The sequence below is a fragment of the Pelophylax lessonae genome (assembly GCF_965119305.1).
Source record: "Pelophylax lessonae genome assembly, chromosome: 2".
NCBI classification, from domain to species: domain Eukaryota; kingdom Metazoa; phylum Chordata; class Amphibia; order Anura; family Ranidae; genus Pelophylax; species Pelophylax lessonae.
Window position 1 is genome coordinate 172,694,764 of NC_138769.1, and position 25,918 is coordinate 172,720,681.

The 25,918-nt window shown below is 44.6% G+C and overlaps 1 protein-coding gene across 9 annotated transcripts in view; it reads left to right on the forward strand.

Moving 5' to 3' along the window:
• The window catches only part of MAP7D2 (MAP7 domain containing 2), a 291,288-nt gene that overhangs the window by 54,069 nt on the left and 211,301 nt on the right, over window positions 1–25,918 (forward strand). Inside the window, exon 1 of one of the 9 annotated variants that reach the window (XM_082246123.1) lies at window positions 16,543–16,696. The exons of the other annotated variants lie outside the window; for them this stretch is intronic. The gene's annotated coding sequence lies outside the window, so the exon portion shown is untranslated. Of the gene's footprint in view, window positions 1–16,542; window positions 16,697–25,918 lie in introns of those variants that run through there. 9 annotated transcript variants of the gene reach the window in all.

Below are 25,918 nucleotides of genomic sequence, written 5' to 3' on the forward strand. Positions count from 1 at the left end.
AAATAATGTATAGTTACATACATGGGTGCATCCATTCCTTCCGCGTATCAGCCCCTGTATCCGTTCACATTCACAACGGGAATCGTGTGTTGCAGGGCCTAGGATTATAATTGTTTCTTATAGTGTGGCTCAGATGGATCAGATGAGTATGTATATATATATATATATATATATATATATATATATATATATATATATATATATATATATATATATATATATATATATATATATATATATATATATATATGTATATATATATATGTATGTATTTATGTATGTATTTTCTTATGTATGTATATATATGTATATATATTTCACTTACATCTGAATGCACTGGTGGGAGGGTGTCTCCAGGATCCTGGGGGTTAGTTTCCCTCTTTTTTATATACCAGGTTTGGATCTAGGGTATAATGGACAATTGTATCGATAGTATTTAGCCAGACATACATACAGTGTCCAGTAATTATCCCAAAAATATATATATGAATACTTAAAAATGTAAGTGCTTAGAAGACTTCCAGATGGTGGTGTGATACAACAAAATAAAAGTGACTAGAAATGCTTCGGTGCCAAGTTTATTAAAAAACATAGTAAGGGCTTTGCAGTCCGTTGCACTTACATTTGTTGTCCTTCTGGCTTGCGCAGTGTAAGAGGTCCGTCCTCTCCTCTCCGCTGGAGAGAAGTGAGGATTGCCTCACGTTCCCCGGCCTTATGAAGCGCCTCGCGCATGCGCATTGCACGTAGATGGTCTCCATGGCGGCGTGACGTAGGCACCGACGTCTGCGCCTGCGCTGGCTGGATGCGTGCGCAGGCTGCAACCCCGTTGCTGGGGACGCCGCTCTGGCCGCCGACACGGAAGGAGGAGCCATCTTCTCCCCGAAGGGATTGGTGGGTCCTGATAATCCGGATTATCAGGACCCACCAATCCCTTCGGGGAGAAGATGGCTCCTCCTTCCGTGTCGGCGGCCAGAGCGGCGTCCCCAGCAACGGGGTTGCAGCCTGCGCACGCATCCAGCCAGCGCAGGCGCAGACGTCGGTGCCTACGTCACGCCGCCATGGAGACCATCTACGTGCAATGCGCAATGCGCATGCGCGAGGCGCTTCATAAGGCCGGGGAACGTGAGGCAATCCTCACTTCTCTCCAGCGGAGAGGAGAGGACGGACCTCTTACACTGCGCAAGCCAGAAGGACAACAAATGTAAGTGCAACGGACTGCAAAGCCCTTACTATGGTTTTTAATAAACTTGGCACCAAAGCATTTCTAGTCACTTTTATTTTGATGTATCACACCACCATCTGGAAGTCTTCTAAGCACTTACATTTTTAAGTATTCATAGATACTGCCACACATATATATATTTTTGGGATAATTACTGGACACTGTATGTATGTCTGGCTAAATACTATCGATACAATTGTCCATTTATACCCTAGATCCAAACCTGGTATATAAAAAAGAGGGAAACTAACCCCCAGGATCCTGGAGACACCCTCCCACCAGTGCATTCAGATGTAAGTGAAATATATATACATATATATACATAAGAAAATACATATATATACTCATCTGATCCATCTGAGCCACACTATAAGAAACAACATAATTATAATCCTAGGCCCTGCAACACACGATTCCCGTTGTGAATGTGAACGGATACAGGGGCTGATGCGCGGAAGGAATGGATGCACCCATGTATGTAACTATACATTATTTCAAACTCCAAGAATGTATGATTTATTTTAAGGATTTGTTAAAATTATCCTTACATATTATATTTTATATTATTCTTATAGACCACAGACTGAGTGACTGAACGCTTTGAGAAAGGCCCACAAGAGAGCCGAAACGCGTCAGCAATTTAGGATTTTTTCTGAGTTTATTTCCCATTCCAACATCAAAGGGAAAACAGAAAAATCCACTGTTTAAGTCACCTGATAACACCATTGTCACTGATTCCACGGAATCATCTTTCTTTTCTTCACACTTGGGCTCTGTCCCAAGCACTACTGTCACTTAATGCTTGTTGTATAACATACACTACCGGTATTTACAGATTAAATACTATTGTATTTTACCTTACTCATAATTTTTTGAATGATACAATGTATATTGCTTGATATACCCCTCACTTGCCCATAAAGTCCCACTTTATCTGGTCTGAGGCACCAGCAACCCCCATTACAATATACATATAGGGACGGTGGCAGAACCTACTTTAGTACATGTGATCAAAGGAAATTCCCCCCTTCTTTTAGAAATTAAAGGTAAAAACATTTTGTGTGTGTATAGTTTTTTTACACTGTTGTCAAAAGTATTGGAACGCCTGCCTTTACACGCACATGAAATTTATTGGCATCCCAGTCTTAGTCCGTAGGGTTCAATATTGAGTTGGCCCACCCTTTGCAGTTATAACCGCTTAAACTCCTCTTCTAGGAAGGCTGTCCACAAGGTTTACGAGTGTCTATGGGAATGTTTGACCATTTTTTTCAGAAGTGCATTTGTGAGGTCAGGCACTGATGTTGGACAAGAAGGCCTGGCTCGATGTCTGCGCTCTAATTCATCTCACAGGTGTTCTATCGGGTTGAGGTCAGGACTGTGCAGGCCAGTAAAGTTCCTCCACCCCAAACTTCCTCATCCATGTCTTTATGTTCCAAATGCCCAATGCTTCAGAAGATCCTACGATAATGTAAGGGAACAGAAGTCTGAGTAAACACAGCTGGAGAACACAAATGGTTCCTGTATACATTTAAACTTTTATTTCTTTAGCACACCTGTATAGACAAGCATCTTAGTTGTAGTACTGAGTGTTATAACACATGTTAAAGGAGTTGTAAAGTCAGAAGTTTATCTTCATGCATTCTTTGCATGAAGATGAAAAACCTCGGTGTACCAGCCTTCCCAGCACCCCTCTAATACTATACCTGAGGTCCTTCTCTGTTCAGCGATGTCCATGAGTCCCTCGGCCGCCTGGGCTCTCCCTCCTGATTGGCTGGAACACAGTCGTGGCACCATTGGCTCCTGCGGCTGTCAATCAAAGTCAGGTAATCAGGAGAGAGTGGGGGCAGGGCTGAACGGCAGCTCCGTGTCTGAATGGACACACTGAGCTGCAGCTCGGCTCTAGTGACCCCAAAGCAAGCTGCTTGCGGTAGGGGTGCTCGATGGGAGGTAGGGGCTAGGAGCAGCAAAGAGGGACCCCAGAAGAGGATGCATATGTATTTCATTTCTCAATAAAGTCCTACAACAAATCAATGCCTTTGGCCTATATCAACTGCAAAACACAAGAGACGATCTTTATGCATGGCTAACCAGAACTCGAAAGCAAAATAAGCTTCCTTTTCAATCTGTTGAATACTCAAAGTTCACATACAGTAATCCCCCGCTCCATCGCGGTTCAGTTTTTGCGGTCCCGGTAATTCACGTTTTTTTTTGTAATGTTATTTTACTATATAAATCATTAAAAATGAAATATTTTTGTGTTTTCCATAGCTCTTGCTATGTCTCTCAGTGTCTTTTATGTGTTTAAATGAGTTTCTATTGTTTTAAAAGTGTGTTTAAAGACCTTAAAATGCTTCTACACGTACAGTGACAGTAAAAAAATCATGCCTACAATGCATTTTAATAGGGTTTTTCTATTTCGCGGAATTTCACTTTTCGCGGCTGGGTCCGGAATGTAACCCCCGCAATGGAGGCGGGTTTACTGTATTTCCAATCAATATTACTGCCTGGGTAAGTCTACCCAAACCAAACTTGATGGACATTACAAGAAATCGAACAGAGATCCTTTCAAACCACTACCAATAACACCCATACCAAATTCAATTCCACTTTTTGTTGAGCTGTGATATGTTCTCCATAGTTTCCAGCAGAGAATTCAGCACAGGAGGTTACACTGTTACGTCACATAGAACGCAGTTGGGCTTTATATAAATTAGCACCTGAAGGAAGTTCTTCAGCATTCAGAACATTTTCTGACGCTCAGTAAAAAAAACTGACTGCTCTGGTTGGAGCCAATGTACTAACAATCCATTAGTACAGTGGTCCTCAACCCTGGCATACACATACGGTCCGTTCAGTTCATCAGTTCAGGCACGTCAAAATGTAACAGTTTTTCATCATTTTTCATCCGTTTTTCGTCAGTTATCTGTTTTTCGTCCGATCCGTTTTTTTGACGGATGAGAAATAGGGCATTCATCCATTCAAAAAACGGACATTGAAGGAAGCGGATGAAAACGGATGTTAACTGATGATCATCCGTTGTCATCCATTTTTACATAGAGATAAATTGATGTCGGTTTTTCATCCGTCAACGGATGGATGAAAAACGGACAAACGGACAGCATGTGTAAAGGAGCCTAAAATGACATTTCCCTCACTTTAGAGAGGTTTGTCTTGTTTCCTGTAGTGTCTGCAGGATAGGAAATTTAAGTAAAGAGATTGTTTGACTTTAGCTCTACAGGTTCACTTTGGGGAGTCTGTCAAGTCGTGAGAAGTCTCTACTTTTTATTTCACCGGTGGTTTCGTCTATCCACACATGCGCACAGATGAAGGTCACCTCAGAAAATGGATATAGTAAATTATATTATGTTAGGATGGAAAAAAAACTTGTGCTTCAATCTAGCAAAATAGATTCTAAAGTGCATCCTAGTACTCAATAAAGATAATTAATTGTCCCTCTTTAAGAACAACACAATGTAATTAATGAGATTTCTGATACTGTTTTAAAAGGTTTGCCCCCCCCCCCTCCCATGATGGAATGAGCGTTCCACAGGTTTTTAATGCTTTGCCATGAGCAATGTGCGCAAAATGCCGCTGTATGTATTTTTCTTTTTTAAAGGGAACCTGTCATGTAGGGCAATACCTATATGATGATCTTCTAATGAAATTACATTTTTGCTCTCTTCTTGACTCTATTCTCCTTCCCAGGCTTTGACAAACAATAAATTGTATGTTAAAGTGTACGTAAAGGCTTTTTTTTTTTTTTTTGGACAAGGGTGGGAATGTTTAGACCCTCTGTCTCCCAGCTAGAGAAGAGAATCCCCCCCCCCCCCCTAAATTTGTTCTAGTGACTGTTGTCATGAAGACAACATGAAGATAAAACCTTTTGATTTTAGAGTTGTCACCAGAGCAAGAAATGGAGGTAAAGTATTAAATTTGCCCCAAATGTTCAATGACCGTTAAAGTCGGCCATAGACGATTCAAACCATGTTTGGACAAGCTGAATGTATCCAAGTTGATCGATTTACTTTGGTACAGCCAGCCTGATGGATTTGGCATTGTTATTGCTAGCCGCTCTTAGCCACTGGCATTACTGTGTTCTCGTGGCTGGGGACGGGAGAATCAATGACTTGGTGGGAGTGATTGCCTGTGTTGATGGGGGAGTCGAGCGAATTTTCTTCTTCTTCTTCTATGGCTGGCCCAAGGTGTGAATTACCCTCACGCTGGGGAGATTTCTTATTTCCTGTTGAGTTTCCAGGACAGGAAGGGACGAGAAATCGCTCCAGCAACGTTCTTTTGCATCCAGTGCTGCGTTCTAGATAACCTAGGAAGGGTTCTCCGGTTACCTTTCTCTGGTGGAGAAAACGGGGTGTGTACCCTCTGGATCATCTACTCATAGGCAATGTTCTGATCCCGGGCCCTGGCAATATTCCCTGGTGGGGTGAGGTCTGGGACCCTTGTAACATAGGCCTCACAGAATCCTAATTTCTTAGCCAATTCTCCTCTTTCAATAGCCTCCTTGGCTTCCTGGTCAAAAGGCATGCCAATTTCGGGGCCTGGGGAGCTGTGGTCAGTCTCTGATCCCCATTCCCACTCTGTTTCCTCGATGGATCCCCAATCTTCCATATCTTCCTCCAAGGACCCACATTTTGCATAAAAAGCTGGGGAATTCACTCTGACAGGGCACTTCTCACCCTCACTACTGGTGTTGGAAGAAGACACTTAAGTAATTTCTGCCTGCACAGGCTGGGGAATAGGGCGGATCGGGGCGGATTCCGTTATGGCCCTGGCCGGCGGTACTTCTGGCCAGGTCCCTACTGTTTGGGTGGATACAGATCCCCTCCCTGTGGAGCTCTGCGACCGAACTCCCTCCCTGCAGAGTGTGAGCCTACCGACTGTTGGCAAGGTCTCCATCTGCATCATCAGCCTGAATAACCCTCTTCCTGCACCACGGAGGAACTTGGACTCGTTCCCCGTCACCTCCTGAGTGAGGCCTGTATCCCACATCACTGTAAGCTTCTTGTGATGGCCCTCGCTCTTCTCTGCCCTGAGCACCAAATCACCACATTGAACCTACGCCTGCACCCTCAGAGTAACAGTGGCACACTGAGGACATACCACTCCAAGGAACTCCCGGCCTCCGGTGCACAACGTGAGTGTGCCATCCGGATACCGGTATCCCAAACTAACGGGGGATCGGGCAGGTTGATCTGCTCTCGGCTCTGCTCCGCAGGGTTTTTGCCCATGGTGGCAGGAACACCCTTCGCTCCTCTGGTGAAGGACATGTCTCCCTCTCCTGCACGTGTCTCCCGCACAGCCGCGCCTGGAGGAGGGGATATTAATGGGGTCCCCTGGGTCTCCCCGGATTGGCCAGATGATCCCGCTGCCTCCTCCCATTCACCATGCTAGGTGGTCACTCCTCCCCTTGGGCAGTCCTGCTCTTGGCACGCTTTCCTACGCGGTACTGTAACTCTTCCCCTGCCGTGCTGCTGCGCTGCAAACACTTGGGAAGTAGCTGCAAAGCGGAGTATGTCACTTGCTAGACATACATCCCGCCACCTTAATTGCACGAGGGCCCTCACTGCACTTTTCCTTGCTAAAGCCTGCCGTCCCTTCTTGCTCGGCAAGAGTAGCATCCCGCCACCGACTGCATGGTCGATACTCCTCTTCCTTGCCGCACACGTGCAATTAATGTCTTCCATACTGGCTCCGGGACTAGCTTCACGGCCCTCCTCAGTGTGGCCGACTACAATCCCCACAGTATGTGTTCAACTGCCATAAAGAAATAATGTCCCACTATCAAATGCACGGTCGACATTCTTCCACATAGCTTGCACCACCACCCGGCCCCTGGCACCTCGCTTCCCGTGCCCCTGGCCTCCATTTTCACTGTCCACACTAGGACCTCCGGCGTCCACTTCTCTGTCCTTTCCTGGACCCTTGATGCCACTTTTACTGTCCACACTAGAACTCCTTGCTATCAGACAGTTGCTGCATTCACGCATCCTGACATACTTGTCTCCTGCCTTCCATTTCCTGACAGCAGAATACATCTCATAATCCACATGGAAAGTCTTAGTCCCTTTACGGTTCCTCATAGAACATTTGCGTTGCCACAAGCATCCCTCTCTGTGGCCTTCCAGCCTCAACCCACTCTCCCTGCCTCCCGCTTTTGCAGTCTCACACCCGGCCTGATGCTGATGTAGCAGTTCCAGATCACAAAAATTGATTTTTGTGGACTTTTTCTTGTGCCGTTGCCAAGGGCTACTGGGCCAGTAGCTAATGGCAAAATCCCGGACGAGCCCCCAAATGTAGCAAGGTTTCCAGGCCTATGGCCTGATGTGGGTCTGCCATTAGTACCGGTTATGTCTCCAGCCTATGTGAGCTGTGACCCTGGGTGTGACAACTGAAACAGTGACAACTCCGACATCTTTGTTTGTGGGTTTTATTGGAATTAGGGGATGGGAGAAGGGAATGAGTGGGATACTCCTTGAGGCTTAACTAGTTACAATTGGGACTTTACTTCTGAAATGCCCGTTGGCGCTTCCTTGACGCCAGCCAACGCTCATTGACATTAAGAACACTTTTTGTAGAACAGAAGAAATGCTGAATCCTCGACTTTTAGTCCATGTTGTACTGTAAAAGTCACTGAATACTTTCCCCGCCTGGCGCAGCTTGAGGTAGTATATAGTAGAAATCTGTATAGCTGTCACTTTGACTGGCACGCTCTGTGCAATTCAGGGCCCGAACTGCAGGTTCCCCCTTTAACCTTGAACTCTTCAGGGTCCGCGGACTATGTACCCCCTCTGTAGCTTCAGGGTCCTCAAGCTAGGTACCCCCTTTACTGCTAGCTGAAACTGTCTTCCAGAACCTCTTCCGAAGTGGCCCCCTCTAACTTCAGGCAGACCCCCAGGGGCATTCCTCAGTACTCACAACCTGTGTAGGCTTTCCTGGGACTGGACCCCCCTCTCTCTGCAGGCTCTCGGCACATCGGATTTCCTCAGCTCAACTCGGCACTCTCTGGACACTCAGGCGACACCCTGAGACATCCACCTTCCTCAAACAGGAGGAGACACAGCCGCACTCTCCGTCCTGGGACTCTGCTCCCACCAAAGACACCATGCCCCGCACCCCCCCCCCAAACGTATACCCATTCCCAGAATCCTTTGCAGCTTCTGGGGTAGTTACAAGCTGGGATGTGTCCCCTGATTAGGCTTCACCCACTGCCCTATGAGTATCCTCTCACAGGAGCCAGTGGGGATGCTTCTCTCCTCAGCAGGCTCATCTGGAAGCCCTGACACCCTAGCTACATAAATCACAGCCCTGCTGTTAGGCAGACAAGGCCCACTATAGTTTTATCTATCCCCTACCTGTAGGGTGCTACATAAGCAATGCAACATTCCTCCATAATTTTTTATTTTTTGCTTGAGATGAATGTATATGCCAGCTTCAGGTCATAGCGCTGCTTTCCTGAACCTCTGGGCTTCTGCGTATACTGAGCACCTCACTACCTTAGTTAATTAGGGGACAGCAATGTGCAGAGAAGAATAGGGGAGCAGGGGAGGAAAGGGTAGGGAGGGGAGCTGTCGCACCAGGTCAAAATTGGCTCAAAAAGACCCTGTAAACAGGAACCTGAAAGGATTTTGACAGAGGGAACGAAAAGAAAACTGCACAGAACAAGCCTGGAAAGTGCTGAGGTCTGCAACACTATATGCACTTTAAAGTAGAACTATAAGCAAACCTTTTTCATTTTTGATGGATCAAAGGAGGGTTATAACCCATGTCAGATTTTTTTTTTCTTCATTTGTGTCCTATTGCAGAGGTTTTCCTTTGCTTCCTGTCCATAGCCAAACAGAAAGTGAGTACATCCCTGCAAATTAGGGTATTCCTTGGGGACCCCAATTCACCAGAACTAGTGTCCCCATTGGAAGATTTCCCCTCTATTACTTCTCTGGGGACAACCCAAAATGTGGGATTTTCTTTTACACTCCCTTTCAATGATCATGGTAAACAGGACATATAGAGAGGGCAAATCCCCCTAACCGGGGCACAAACTGCAATAAAAACTGACAGGGGTTCCAATTCCTCTGCACGCTATCCAAAATATTGCCACACACTGTATAGATCAGAGGACTTGTGTCAATTTGGCCTTGCAGTTATGAGATCCTATTATAATTCCAAGTCACAGATGTGAAATGGCACATCACAGCTGTCCTCAAATTGTTCTGTTCCATGGCTTCAATTTGATTTCCACCCTCTTAGATCTCAACATTCCAGATGATCATCTTTTTATGGTATAAGTCAGTTTAAAGCATAAGGTTCCAAGGCTAATCTTATCAATGTTTGCACTGGTTCAGTATGTGTGTGAAGCCTTTCTCTGGGAGATCCATTAGAGGTCCCTGAGGCTTATTTTAGGACCTCTAATCTTTTTATATGTGCTGTATCCAGCATGGGTAATCAGCTCATTTGGCTTTGCATACCATCTGCGTACAGATAATATTATGCTCTGCTTACTCCATGTCTTGCCTCCTTTAATATGTATGTAAATTTCTAGCAGACCAGCAACCACTACTGTGTAGTTGAAAGTGAAGCACTTTAAACCCAAGAAAGCTGCTATGGTAGATGTCGAGGCAAAAAAAAAAAACAGATGCACTACATCTCAGCAATACATACCCTACAATTAATTTCCCTTTGTTTTTTTTATTCCTTAAAAAAAAACCCTAAAGAGTTTGATCCTCACACGGGGCCCCCCCAAAAAAAAAAAAAAAAACCCCTAAAAAGTATGAAAAGTAACCAATGAGCTGCTGTAAATGCACTCCACAAAAAAACGATGCGGTACACTACATTTCCAGGCAGTTTTCATTTTTCTGTTCTGAGATGGTTTGACTGACATTGACTCTTGCATGCAGTGCTGTTCCCAAATTAATTTTTATATTTTTTTTTCTGGTATCTCCTTGCCCACCGCCATTTTGACCTAGGTACCCTATCACAAATTCCAGGAGGCTGTGTGAGCCCTTTGACATAATAGCCTGGGAGTAGAGCTGCTGCAAATTCCGCACCCTGAATATGGAAGAGGCAGCTGGTTGAATTGGACCAAGTTGGACAGTAGGGAGGATGTATGAGGAAGTACAGTTTCTCTTTTAATTATTATTGGGTTTATTTTTACTCTAGAAAAAGGAATAACAAAATAAATGGTCTCTCCTTTCTGTTATAAAACATATCAAATATAAAATGCCAGGACAGTATGAACACCTTCGACATGACCCTTTTTTTGGAAAGTAGATGCGCCAGTGTGATCATCTTCTCCTTTTTTTTTTTTTTTTGCCACAACTTTTTAAGAAATATTTAAGGGGGTCAAAACATGGAGCTTGTTAATGATGCACTAAATGCTAGGGATCAACTGATTATCGGAGGCCGATATTTACTTTTTTTTAAGTATTGGTATCGGCCACAAACATGCAGATATGACTGATATTGCTTCAAGTGGTTGTACGGGAGTGATCACCCCAGTACCAATGTTTAAAGCCGACGGTCGGCTTTCTTATATTGGCAAACCAATGCGGCTGAGCAGCTGCTCGATTGTCCTTACAAGGAGCAGTAGGGGATGTTGCACCGAGAGCGACCAGCCCACACGTACGCCGGGTGTCCAAAGACCCGGACAAAGCCACATTCAGCTCTGAACCTTATGACCGCAAAAAAAGTGATAAAAAATAAATTGAAAAGGACAGGGAAAAATAAAAACTTTAAATGTGCAGAATATCGGCATCTAATATCGGCTATCAGCCTGAAGAGTGGCCAGGAAACCAGTATCCGTATCGGCCCAGCTTGCTATGGGACACGGAGCTGCGGTTCATTCCCACCTCCTCTCTCTCCTGATTGGCTGACTTTGACAACCTCAGAAGCCAATGGAAAACAATGTGTCTCCAATCAGGAGGGAGAGTCCCGGACGGGCGAGGGACTTGTAGACATCGCTGGATAGAGATGGGACTCGGGTAAGTATTAGGGGGGCTGCTACACACAGAAGGCTTTTGATCCTAATGCATAGAATGCATTAAGAGAAATAACCTTCTGCCTTTACAACTCCTTTAATGGGGCACATGATGGCTGTTTATCCAAAGCCAATTGTAAACCTAATCATCTACCAATCCACTGTTCTGAAGATGTGGCATGGTAAAAAAAAAAAAGTTAGTAACGGCCACTACTAACCAATAACATGGGGGCCTCCAAGGCGGCGACAACTTTTCCTCCTTACCGGGTTCTGTGAAAAGAGGCAACTGCTCGTGTACAGACTGCCGGTGGTCTGTGAAGACAGCAACTCCTCCATCCCCAAATTAATTTTTGATGTAGAGTCACCGCCAGTGACGTGGTTGGAGATTTTGGCGAGTTTGAGTTTTCGGCAGAACACCGGCACCTGCACCCAAAGCCGATGGACAGATCGGCTTGGGGTGCTGACATTGCGGGCTCCCTGGACAGGTAAGTTTCCTTATATTCAGTATTTGTAGTTGCTAACACTTAATTCCCCCCCCCCCCCCCCCCCCCCCTAGGCTGGAACCTCTGCTTTAAGGTACTTCCTGTTATAGGGTGACAATGCTCTGTCCCTCTCACCCAAGTGTGTTCCTGTGTTGTCATCCTGTCTCAGGGCTTCTGTTGGGCACTACCGGTGGTTATTTCAGCACACCTCATGCAGGCACGACCCATTGTATAAATAGGGAGAACAGAGTGGGGCAAGGCACACTAGTATTAAAAGGTTTAAATAAAGAATCCACTAAAGCAGTGATGGCAAACCTTGGCACCCCAGATGTTTTGGAACTACATTTTCCATGATGCTCATGCACTCTTAAGTGTTGTTGAGCATCATGGGAAATGTAATTCCAAAACATCTGGAGTGCCAAGGTTCGCCATCACTGCACTAAAGCAAAGAGAACACACAAACCTATAGTAGACACCGGCTCAGCAAGGAAGTTGGCCAGTCCAATAAGTGCTTTCTGGCTGTTGCCATCAACTACTAGTCTATCTGCTTGAAAAGATTGATGCGGTCATGGGCTCTCTGTATTAATTAAATTACGGGTCACAGAGACAAGTTTTGGGTATCTTGTCCCATTTCTCAAATTGCCAACTGTTGTCCCCATCAGAAGACCCTGAGAAGTGTTGTGCAACCATCACAGGAGTGCGTCTTTGCAGGCGGGCAGTGGCTGAAAATCACTGACACTAAAATTCAAAAAAAGGATCAAAAAGGGCAAAAATAGGAATTGCATTAAAAGAAAATAAAAATACACCGTGAATAAAGCTGCATTCTGAGATCAGCAAATATTGTGTAAATACAAGAGGCTTATGTATTAGGGTGACCACGTGTCCCGGTCCGCCCGGGACAGTCTCGCATTTGGAGAGTCTGTCCCGGGTCCCGGTCACCCTCATTCCGGGACAATGCAGTGTCCCGGAATGATCTGAGCCCGCCGTGAGCCGCCGTCCATCCGCCGGTCCGCCGACTGTGAGAGAACAGACTGTACCATGTCCGCTGGATGAGAGGGAGGATGGCTGGGCTGTACCATCATGTTAGAGGGCGGGCCTCAATTGTAGCCAATACGAGAGCAGTGAGCAGAGGAGTGTGGCTCCGCTCCTCCCCTGCCTTGCTGCACGCTGTGCGCGGGCGGCCGAGTGAGAGTCACGTGACGAGGACGGTGACGTCAGCCGGAGCCAGATCTAGTCAGTGACAGTTCGTTCCCCCTGCATGGATGAGTTACTGACCTGGAATAAGCGAGCAGCCACTGATGATACCTGACCTGCGTGCCTCACCAGTACAGTGAAGGTAAGGTAAGGATGGCAATCCCTGAGGTTGATCCCAAAAATCAAATACCCAGTGGTAGGTCACATAATTCTATCCTGACAGATTTCCTCTTCCTTGTTCACCAGAATGCATTAAAACAATCTAAACAAATCTAGCAATTTGCTTCTTTCCACTTCATCAGAGCAGGAAACCTATAAAAACATTGCTTTCTTGGTTGATGAATTGCCATTAATACAGGTCAAAGGCTGGGGACCAGTTATACTGACACTTGATTTCTTTATCCTAATACAGCTGCAAATGACAGGTCAATAATCATTATGGAAACACTCGGCTGATAATAATTTATACTTGTTTTTGACAATTTTGGGTGAAAAAAGGGCACACGCTGGCCATATTAGGGTACAGTCTGTCCTTTCACTATATTTGGTGTACCTAATAGTCATCTTTTTTTTTTTTGGGCGGGGGTGTTGTCGGGGGGGAGGGGGGGGGAGGGGGGGGGTCCCTGAATGGCAGTTTGGAAAAGTGGTCACCCTATTATGTATTCCTTTCCTAAATCTTGGTGCGCACATTGTACTTCTTTCAGATCTCTGTAGTAATTCAACATGTAACTTTGTCTCTGTGCAGGAGCTCCTTGTAATACAGACCAGTCCCTGCTTCTCTCACCTTGTGCAGGGTGACTGGTCTTGTCTCCGCCCCCTCCTTTGGTTTTCTGCAGGGAGCCTGTATTAGGTGGGCCTGCTGGGTCCCTCCCACAGCTCTGATCCCTGCACAGTCAATGTGCAACACACGATCTCATTATATCACTGTACTTTTACAAGGTACTATCTGTGTTTGCAAAGGCAATCGATGCACACAGTCGATTTTTAGCCTTTTGTGGCTATTTAGGAATATATTTAAAGGTTTTCATACCCATAGTTCAGTTTTAAAGCGTAACTCGCACTTTTGTTGAAAAAAACAAAAACATTGCCATCTGGGTGATCTATGTACATTGCAAGGGTTATAGCTACCTTTTTGTTGCAGTTTACTGCCTTTTTGTAATCCTGAAGGAATCAATGTTCCTCTGTGCCCCTGTGCTAATTGGGTCTAATGGGAGTGGTTTCATAATTATCAACCAGCTGCTGCAGAATCAGGGCTCTAATTAGGAAAGTTGCAGGGTCTGCTTCCCTTTTTAGACCTGATTTCTTATTGGGAGTATCTTAAGAAAATCGGGCGACAATTTTTGTCCTAAGAACTTTAGTACGATTTTCGTACACAATTTTCTACAGTCAATTCTGACCTCCTGAACTAAAATTACCAAAGGGACAAATTTCCAAAATTTTTCTTGTACAGGAACAGAACGATCTTTTTCTCCCAATTTTTCTTATAGTATAGTGTGTACCCGACTTTACCAAAAATGAAATTTTTTGTTTTAGGGGATGCCAAAAATCTGACTTGTATCCTAGTGTAGACTTTTGGGAAAATCACTAAGCCAATCATACAAGCAGGAAATGATGTTTATGGGGTGTGGTCAGTACACATTCTGTGTACAGAATACCTCCAGGTAGCCATATTGCATTGTACTGTACAGAAAAATTCAGAGCTGCAGATTAAAGAGCAAAGGTCATTTTAACATGTAATCACTGTGACTTGTGTTGCAATCGTGTATGCGTTGTTGATTTTATATATATAATATTATTATTATTATACAGGATTTATATAGTGCCGACAGTTTGCGCAGCGCTTTACAATACGAGGGAAGACAATACAGTTACAATACAATTATTTATATATAATATATATATATTTTTTTTCCAATGAAAGTGAGTTACCATTTTAACCCCTTCACACCGACACAGCGCAAATATGTGGCCTCGACTTCAAGGGTTAGTACCGGGTGATGCCTACAGCTAGAGGCATCACCCCAGTACCGTTGTTTAGAGCCAACGGTCAGATTTCTTGTAATAACAACCAATGCGGCTAATGAGCTGCTCGGTTGTTGTTAAAAGGAGCAGAAGGGGACGTCTGCCGGCTGGCTGGAGACCCAAACAAAGCTTGAATCGGGTCTCCGATGTAAAAACCCGAAAGTGATGTCATGACAGATTTTTAAAAAATTACCGCATTCAAAACAGCCAAACTTGCAGAGGAGGGTTTTGGGGGATCTTTTAGACCCCAGGTCCCTCTATAAAGAGTACCTGTCACTGCCTATTACTGTCACAAGGGATGTTTACGTTCCTTGTGACAGCAATAAAAGTGATCCAAAAAATGTTTTTTTTTTTTTATAGGGTGTAAAAAAAAAAATATAATAAATAAGAAGAATGTAAAGCGCCCTGTCCCTCCGTGCTCGCATGCAGAAGGGACCGCATACCTAAGTCGTGACCGCATATGTAAGTGGGGTTCAAACCACACATGTGAGGTATCGCTGCGATCGTTAACATTTTTTAAAACTTCGCCTATGGAAATTTTAAGTACCGTAGTTTTTGTCGCCATTCTAAAAGTGTGTGTAATTTTAAAGCATGACTTGTTTGGTATCTAATTACTTGGCGTAACATCATCGTTCACATTATACAAACAAAAAAATTGGGCTAACTTTACTGTGTTTTTTTTTTTTTTTTTTTAAATTAATGAAAGTGTGTGTGTATTTCTTCCCATAAAATTGCATTTGAAAGACCGCTGCGCAAACACCGTGTGACATAAAATCTTATGATTGCCATTTTTATTTTCTGTGGTGCTAAAAAAACAATATATATGTGTATGTATAATATGTGTGTGTGTGTGTGTGTGTGTGTGTGTGTATATAATAGATATATCTATATATAGATAGAGATATAGATATATATCTATCTTTGGGAATTTTAGTAATTTTCTGATTTTACCTTAGTAAGCAACAAATGTCAGACAAAGGCTTCGGCATGAAGGGGTTGAGCAAAGTAAATATTCATGTGCTTTAAAAGTAGAAGAGTCCTTTGTAAGGGTAGACCCTGCAAAGTGCTGCCTGCCCACTTGTCATCGCCCAGTCCAGTGAGAATGCCTGGTGTTTTTTCCACGTGATCAAAAGCCTAAATATAATCCATTCTAGTGACATGATCCATGCTGAATGGACTGATAGACATAAATTGATCGACTGCTCAGCAGAAGTCCTGTAACCAAATGCTTAGGTCAGGTGTAGGAAACCAGCATTCCAGCTGTTGAACTACAAATCCCATGAGGCATTGCAAGACTCAGACAGCCGTAGGCAGAGGCATGATGGGATTTGTAGTTTCATCACAGCTGCAGTGCTGATGTTGTCTACCCCTGGCTCAGGTTTTTTTACCATATGACTAGCCCTGAACGGAGCCCTGGAGCAGCTCTTCTTTTGCGATTTTTCTTTATTCATCACAGCAAGACTGTTACCGTAGCTTTATATTAACGTATAATTGTTAAATGCTTGAGCAGGTAGCAAAGCAATATAAAAACGGCAACAGTTTTGGCGGCGTGTATAAAAGACAGCTAGCTGTACGTCGTTTGTCATACTTTCCCTTTAATAGTCTGGCAGGCAGCAGACATGTTTGAATGAGGTTAGCATTTGCTCAACTGGTTTCCAAGGTGACTGTAGAAGATGGGTTAGGGCATGCAGCGCCAATAGCAGAGGAGAGCACAATTGTTAAGCCTCCCATTTTAGTCTACATTTTCAAATTCCTTTTTGTGCCGGAGGTAGGAAAACCTTATTCCATGAGGTGAGCATTCCGCTTCTGTATTTGTTTTTTCTTTCCTGTTTTTGTTCGATCAACATACAGGTATGTGTGTAATAAACCGACATGGAAAGATTGGAATGTGCAGAATTTCGTCAGACAGCAATGCATGTTTCCTCCGTGTTCCCTTCAGACGGCCGCTCAAACAATTGCTGCTGGTATTTGTTGTTTTGCAAGCTTTGTCTAATGGTATATGTCTGTCCTAAAATGTCACTTTATTTAATGAGATTGTTGGAAATGTCAATTATCTGTATGACCAAGTGATTTAAACTGTTCATTCCTCCTCCAGGCAGGGGCGACCCTACCATGGCCCTCGCTGGGTCCATTGGACCCAGGCAGAACTTGGAGAGGGGCAGCAAATTGACTCCCAAGGTTGTTTTGTGGGTCATCAGTTTGCAGCGCGTTACAGGTGGCATTTTTCCATCTCGTACTGCCGCCCATAGTACAAACTGATGTGTATGAGGAGACGGAGCGTCTCCTCCGGGGAACGTCCCTCACATGATCTTGGTGTGTGCAATGACGTCAGACATCAGCGCACTCCATCTCACGCAGGACAGGCTGGATATTCTAGGTACCATGGTAAGTTATGGAAGAAGAGAAATATATATATATATATATATATATATATATATATATATATATATTTTCTACATTTTATGTTTATATCAAATAATGGATGTGGGGGTCTTTTGGTTGGCCTTTTGGGGGGGGGGGGGGGGGAAGCAACATTTAGTTCTTGGACCCAGACAGCACAATGTCTTGGGCCAGCCCTGCCTCCAGGTGTGTGTAGGAAGTGTACATACCTGAAGGTAAATGGACGTTGTACTGGCGTGTGAACTATGCATTACTTTGTGCTATAAAATCATTGCAGTGCTTGAAAATATTCACTGAAACTGACAAAACCTGTCACCGTCTGACTGCACAATCTGCTTTAAAGCATACCTCCACTTTTGTTGAGAAAAAAAACATTCCCTTCTGTGTAACCTGTGTACATTGCAAGGATTATAACAACCTTTGTTGCAGATTCCTACCTTTTTTTGTTATCCTGAAGAAATCATTGTTTGATCCTCTGTGCTGAGTGGGTCTAATGGGAGTTGTTTCATAATTCTCAATTAGCTGTGCAGCTGCAGAGCACTAATAAGGAAAGCTGCTGGGCCTGCATGCCTTTAGAGGTGTTCCTATTGGGAGCATGTCACCAAAAATCAAAAATGACATTTTTGTTGCAGGGAATGCCAGAAATCTGACTTGTATCTTAGGCAGACTTCTGGGAAAATCGGTAAGCCAATCACACAAGCAGGAAATGATGTTTCTGGGGTGTGTTTTCAGTACATATTCTGTGTACAGAACAGCTTCAGGTAGCCATATTGCATTGCATTTTCAGAAAATTACAATGGCTGCAGATTGAAGAGGAAAGGCCATTTTTAATAACATTCAATTACAATATGACTTGTGTTACAATTGTATACCGCAGAGGCGGCTCTCTAATTTGGCGATTTAGGCGGCCACCTAAGGCCTCGCGCTAAGAGGGGCCTCTCGGCCGCCTAAGCCATGTAGTCCGGGCCGGCGCTACCTCTGTTTGTTCCCGCTAAGAGGGAGCCTGCCCGCGGCCCGCCCATCCGCCACAACATTTCCGGACCACTACTGTCTGTGTGATGGAGGGGCCCCGCCTATCCTCCGCCCATAGATGCAGAGAGAATCTGGAGGTGGAAACGAAAGGAGAAAGTCAGCTGACTGCCAATAGAGTGAGGGGGGAGGATCTCTGGCTGGCTCTGCTAGGAGACCCCATGAAGAAATGGCATCCATGAAGTCTGAAGAGGCAGAATCGCTGCGGCTGAACAACCGTCTGAAGCTGAGGGGGAAATCGACTGACAAAGTAATTGTCAGTGCAATTGATTGGTAATTGGTGCCATTCTCCCCCACCACCCCCACTGCCTCTTGCTGATCCCATTCCCCCACAACCTTCACAGATCTCATCTCTGATGGGGGGGGATTAGTAAGAGGCAGTGGTGGTGGGGGAGGATGGCACCCCCCATTACCACTGCCACTGATTCCCCCCCTCACCACTACAGCTGGCACTGATCCCACCCCCCATCACCACCGCTGCCACTCATCCCACCCCCACATCAGCACCGCTGCCACTCATCCCACCCCCACATCAGCACCGCTGCCACTCATCCCACCCCCACATCAGCACCGCTGCCACTCATCCCACCCCCACATCAGCACCGCTGCCACTCATCCCACCCCCACATCAGCACCGCTGCCACTCATCCCACCCCCACATCAGCACCGCTGCCACTCATCCCACCCCCACATCAGCACCGCTGCCACTCATCCCACCCCCACATCAGCACCGCTGCCACTCATCCCACCCCCACATTACCACCGCTGCCACTCATCCCACCCCCCATTACCACCGCTGATACTCATCCCACCCCCACATTACCATTGCTGTCACTCATCCCACCCCCCCATCGCCACAGCTGCCACTCATCCCACCCCCCATCGCCACAGCTGCCACTCATCCCACCCCCCATCGCCACCATGCCACTCATCCCACCCATCGCCACAGCTGCCATTCATCCCACCCCCCCCCATCACCACCGCTACCACAGTACAACTGGTCCCACCCCCCCACAACCTTCACAGATCTCATCTCTGATGGGGGGGGATTAGTAAGAGGCAGTGGTGGTGGGGGAGGATGGCACCCCCCATTACCACTGCCACTGATTCCCCCCCTCACCACTACAGCTGGCACTGATCCCACCCCCCATCACCACCGCTGCCACTCATCCCACCCCCACATCAGCACCGCTGCCACTCATCCCACCCCCACATCAGCACCGCTGCCACTCATTCCACCCCCCCATCAGCACCGCTGCCACTCATCCCACCCCCCATTACCACCGCTGATACTCATCCCACCCCCACATCACTACCACTGCCACTCATCCCACACCCACATTACCATTGCTGCCACTCATCCCACCCCCCCATCGCCACAGCTGCCACTCATCCCACCCCCCATCGCCACAGCTGCCACTCATCCCACCCCCCATCGCCACCATGCCACTCATCCCACCCCCCATCGCCACAGCTGGCATTCATCCCACCCCCCCCCATCACCACCGCTACCACAGTACAACTGATCCCACCCCCCCATCAACACGGCTGCCACTGATCCCACCCCCCCATCACCACGGCTGCCACTGATCCCACCCCCCCATCACCACTGCTGCCACTCATCCCACCCCCCCATACCACTGCTGCCACTCATCCCACCCCCATCACCACCGCTGCCACAATATGCAGTGCATTTTAATATCACCTGCTTATTTTATCGCGCGCGTGGGGGGGCCTCCTATTTGATTTTTGTCTAAGGCCTCAAAAAGTCTAGAGCCGCCTCTGGATTTAAATGCACAGTCACATGATAGGATCCGCAATATAAACTTATTGATGGAAGCACAAAGTTCAGTGCACAGATGTGCACAAAAAATTGGTGGTGACTTGAAAAGTGAAGAAGGGATCCAGTACAGTGCTCCAGAATCATCCACCACACTCCTGTCAAATGGACACTCACCGGAAAAGCTGGCTGCCATAAGAGCAGCAAACACGCATTCAGTGAAGATCTGCCATCTGTTGTGGGGAAGGCTGTTCAGTGACTCGCACCATCCAGATGTAGCTGTGGTAAATAAAGCTCACCGGGAGCCAGATCTTTATAGTGTAGTATTTATTGGATGTGTATGTTAAAAGCCAAAATAAAAATGAATCGTAACAATGGGTGCCACTACCGACCCGGTATCGAACAGTGGCCTGATGTCAGCACTAGTGTCTCCTCCCCGATGCGTTTCATCCAATTGGACGTTATCAAGGGATTATCAAGAGTCTACTGAGGCAGTTTTCCAGTTGTAATTGCCGCACCAGACTTTGCACTCTCCAGTTTTAGTAAATAACACCCGGTAGTTTGTCTTGTTGTTCAGTAAGAGCACTTTTATTGAACAGGGACATGATGGGTGAAACATAGTAGTTCCAAGAACTGTAGTTGGCTGTAGAGACCTCCATGGTAGCGTCCAACACCACAAGCCCCCCAATTTCTCGCTGAACCAGAGAAAATCAGATTCTGCAATCCTGGAGATTGTATTTAGACAGCGCAGCACAAACGGTTGTCCGAATATCCAAACAGTGACTTCAGCTCTTCAGCCAATAATTTTCCACTTGCTTAGTCAACTTTTGTCAAGCAGGGTGGTGCAAAAAAAACATCCATGACTAAAACTTTGGCAGATTCAGCAAGAATTGGTCAAAATTTGAGCCCGGTATGGCTAGCTTAACGCAATAGCATCAAACCGCAATATCGGATGCAAATCTGGATAACCACTTTTTTTTTTCTTTGTTTTTCTACACATGTTCACTGTGTTCAAGAAAACTTGTAAATGATCCTGCATGCCAGTAAAAAGGTAAACACATTGGTTTTCTCGACCTGCAGCAGAGAGCGAGTGTCAACTTGTCTGTGCTGTATTTGCTGTCTGGAGGGGAGATCAGTAGTAGCAAGGCAAGACTACAAATTATACCTAGCTGAAATAATTACACTGTTGTTGCCATTTATTTTTTTTTCTAATTTGGGCATGTGCAGAGAATACGTGTGACTAAGCCCCCATTCACACTCGATTCTCTATGACTGTTTACATTCAACATGGAGAATCGCATTCTTTCTAAGGCTCCATGCACACTATAAGCTAAAGCAATGCCAGAAAAAACGCTAGATGAAAAACTCTCTAATAAGGTTTTTGTGCTAGCTTTTAGCAGCATTCGTCCTTCTTTTTTTCTTTTTTTTCTTCTCCTAGAAGCTGAAGCTTCAAAATGCTTCTAGACCAGGAGAAGACAACCTTAAAGAGGTGGTGATCTACCTGAACAACATGGGAGAAGGCAAACATCACTGGGCACAGTGTTGCCGAGTGTACCCTGCTCACACCTGATTTCAATCTCTAATTGCTGTACTACTGTGTCACAATTGTGTGCATTGAAAGGCAATCGTGGGTTTAAATCTCCCCCTCACCACCTGTCACACACTTGGATCGCTTTTCAGAGGAGCAGCAGTGCCTGCTGCACTTGTGAATGAGCCCTTAGCTGCATTCGTCACCCTTAGGGCTTGTTCACACACAAAGTTGGGGGGGGGGGAGTAAAAAAACTGTGGCTAAGTCGTGGTTTTACTGCCCCCAATCCCTATCTTTTAGCTTCTGAGGCAGCAGCCAAAGGTGTACACATGTTGCAGCAGGAATTAAACACCCTGTTGCTTTTGGGGGGTGCTACTACTTGCCAGTTCGGACCCATTCAAGTAAATGGGGCCACTCTGCAAGCGCCCTGCAAGTGCATGCTTCTGCGGGGTCCAAGGGGTTAAAGCAAGTGGTGAGAAAGCAAAACAGCGCTGCCTGCTTTAACGCCTTGTTTGCTGTACAGCACAAGTTTGCAGGGCATTTCAATTGAATGGGTCATGCTTGGCAGGGGCTTCACCCACCAACCATGACAGGGCGGTTAACTCCTGCTGCGACATGTGTACACCCCTGGCCACTGCAGCTAAAGGGAGTGCGGTTGGGGTAGGGGTGGCAAAAATACGTCTTAACTATGGGGTTTTACCGCAAACTTTTAATGTAAATGGACCCTTAAGGCTGCTTTCACACTGATGTGCTGCAGTTTAACTGCACTGTAGTGCATTTACGACTTTCCTGGGTTAGTTGCGCTTTGCCATAGACTTCTATTGTATCCTGCAGGTGTGGTGCACTTTCTAAAAGCGCACCAAAACTCCTGCATTCAGAAAGTGCACCAAACCCGAAGGATATAAAAGAAGTCTATGGCTAAGTGCAGCAAAGCTGCAGGTACACTGCACTGCACCCGCAATGTATACTATTATGCCCAGTGTATTGCTTCACACTGAACTGAAGATCTCTTCTTTTCTGCTGCTGGCACCACTCTGGAGACCGCTAGCCAGGATAAGAGGAGGGGTGCAGTTGGTATCACTCCACATGGGACAGAAGTCGGCACTACAGAGGAGGCAAGTAGTCCCTCTGCATTGCACTCTGTTGCTGTGGGATGGCAGTTCAGCAAGGCCAGACTGTGATCTACCAGTCACCCATCCGCAATCTACTGGCAGATCACGATCTACCAGCTGCTGAGCCCCCCCCCCCCCCCCCTTTAAGAGATTGCGGATTGAAATAAGATTTGGCAAGCATCTGCAAAATGCTTCATAAATGTTCTAGCCTAGGAAAGCACCCACAAAGGAATATTCGGTGATACATGACTCTGGAAAGGGTGGCCAAATTCACACTTACAGCTTCCCCACCTTGCCTTTTAAATACGAATGATGGCTAAATATATATATATATATATATATATATATATATATATATATATAATAAACCCGCGCTACGTGTATCTGTGCTTTTAAACTAATAAATTACTGTTGCTGCTGTTCATCACACAATGAAAATTTAAACCATAAACCACAGCACAAAAATAGTACCACCTATGGTGCAATTATAACATATATATATATATATATATATATATATATATATATATATATATATATATATATATATATATATATATATATATATATATATATATGTTCAAAACAAGCCAATAGCCAGTGAAAGTCCATCAGTTTAAAAAAAGTGCTTTTGTGCTAGAACTATAAAAAAAAATATTTTTTAAAAGTTTTTTTTTTTTTTTTTTTTATACTGTTGCTGCTTTTCATCCCACATTGAAACATTTGAAATTTGAAGAAACCGTTCCACTTAAAGTGCAAATATAACATATAACCTTTTATATGTGAAAAAAAATTCAATATACAAAGCAAGTAAAAATTTTATCAAAATATTTAAAAAAAGTGCTTTTGTTCGAAGACTGTTGAAGTGCCGTGGTGTTCTATAGCTCTCATGCGGTGATCTGTGCTCTACACCCTTAAGTGCTTGAATTTACCAGATGATGTGGACCCCTTAGCAGTACTGCATGTGGGTCTATCAAGCTTAATCTGGTAAGTGGGGAGAGGTCACTTCCTATAGATCCTTAAGAGATCACCACTCGTGGAGAAAGAATCCAAATAGTGTAATACGTTCTTGTTCATATATGCGTTAAAAAAATACACTTACAGTGTTGCAGAGTTAAAATCGCATTTAGTCACACAATCTGTGCAAGTCTTAGCAGGGCAATCGTTCCATTCACCTAATCCAGGGACAAGTGTGGTCTGCACACCTCTGCGTGCATTCCACACTGACTGGACATGACATCACTGAGAAACCGGAATCTGCGTTGACGCGTTTCGTCCCTCCCACAGGGTGTTATCAAAGACTTTTTGCAGTTAATTTTTTTTTTAGTTTTGTTATGGGAGAAATAAAGTAAATAACACATTTTTGTTTTAACCTCTTCTCTTTAACAGTCCTCCTCCTCCTTTTTTTTTTTTTTTTTTTTTTTTTTTTTGTTTTAACTCTAGCAATATCTGGATTGAATGTTGCTGACAAGTAATAACTACTATATAATATGGTACCACAGAAGGGCAAATGTATATTATTATTTTTTTTTGTTGTGGACTGGAGATTTTTTTTTTTTTTTGTTATTTATGCTTTTGTCCCATATTTAACCGCATTTGTAGGTTAAACACTAATCCTTAAAACTTGCAGACTTACTCTAAGACTCTCATAACTTCTGTAACAGCAGAGATTGTAAGTGAATTTTGTTAGTTTGCTTGACCTCTTGTGATCACCGATGGAGACCAGGGCATAATGAACTTGTTCTCTTTTTTTCAAGTTCCTTTGAATTACTGACATGAATAGGGTTTCATTTTGTTCTGCTTAATAAACTTTGACAGGTCCACTATAAATCTGAGTGTGTCTGATAATAGGAAATGGTTATTGAAGGGAGTGTTGAAAGAAATAAACTCCTCTGTGCACATTGGTGAGTTCTTTTCCTGACCTGATGGCATTTCTTTTAAATGCTGTTTTAGTACAGCAATCCATAAAATTTCCATGGTGGCTTTAAAAGAACTTGTCAGAATAGACATAAGGGAGTTTGGCTGATTGTTCTTGAAGGGCCAAGCTTTAGGGTTATGAACCCTACTCTTTACCGTTTGGTGAATCGCTAACGTAGAACAAGCATGTGCATAATGTGTGAACAGAAATTCTTTTTTTTTTTTTTTCTGCTTTTGGTAGAACAGAGTCCGACTGTCATCAGTTATTTGGGGCCACCTTCGACTAATCTTACCTAACACACAACATGGCTAAATCTTCCAGTTGAGAGCCATACATTTCCAAGGAAAATCTGCTAAAGGGTAAGTGACAAACAAATGTGGCCCCCTACTAGTACATGGTTTTCATTTCTTTTCATCGACTCCTAGATGAGCATTCTAGTTTCATATGTGATCTTTCAAACTCTGTAGTAAAAGGGTCTACTCGATTAGCTATTACCTAAATGGATTGCTTAGTAATTCCTTTTTTTTTTATCTAACCAATCCATTTTAAAAGTAAATCAGACTGTGTGCCCGTCTTTTCAAAGGCTATTGATTGAAGGAGACCTATAAAATGTGTTTTTTTTTTTTTTTATTGCTCCTAGCTTTTTCGCTAATCATCAGCTTTGGTTCTTGTCTGTAGATCAGTAGTTATGACTTTCCTTGCTTTATATTTGATGTTGGTGAGATGCTCAAAGTACTGTAGCCAGAGATGGATGGGTACTTGACATTTTCAGTAGGAGCTTATGCCTCGTACACACGCAACGATTATCGGTCGACCGATCGTCCGACTTTTGTCCAGAGTGGTGTTTTGTTGGTTGGAATGTGCCTAGACTGCACACGAATTTTCTCGGCCAACAAAAACCAACTTCAGAAGTGATGTCATGTGCTGGTTTACTTTCCGTGTGTTTTTTCTTCTCTGAGCATGCCCAGTCTTGCTCATCAGATTTTTGTCTGCCGAAATCTGTACTGACTGACCGAAAATCGGCCGTTGTGTTGACGGCCAACAAAAATTTTATAGTCTGCACACCAGATTTTTTTCGGCCGAAAAGTCGGTTGTCGAAAGCATCATACTAACCAGCTGAAAATTGGCCGATCGGACGTTGGCCGAAAATTCCCGGCCAATAATCGATACGTATGTACGAGGCATTTAGCTATGGTATCCCACTTATTTGCAGTTTCTCTCCATCTAGTTCTGGAATTTTTTATCC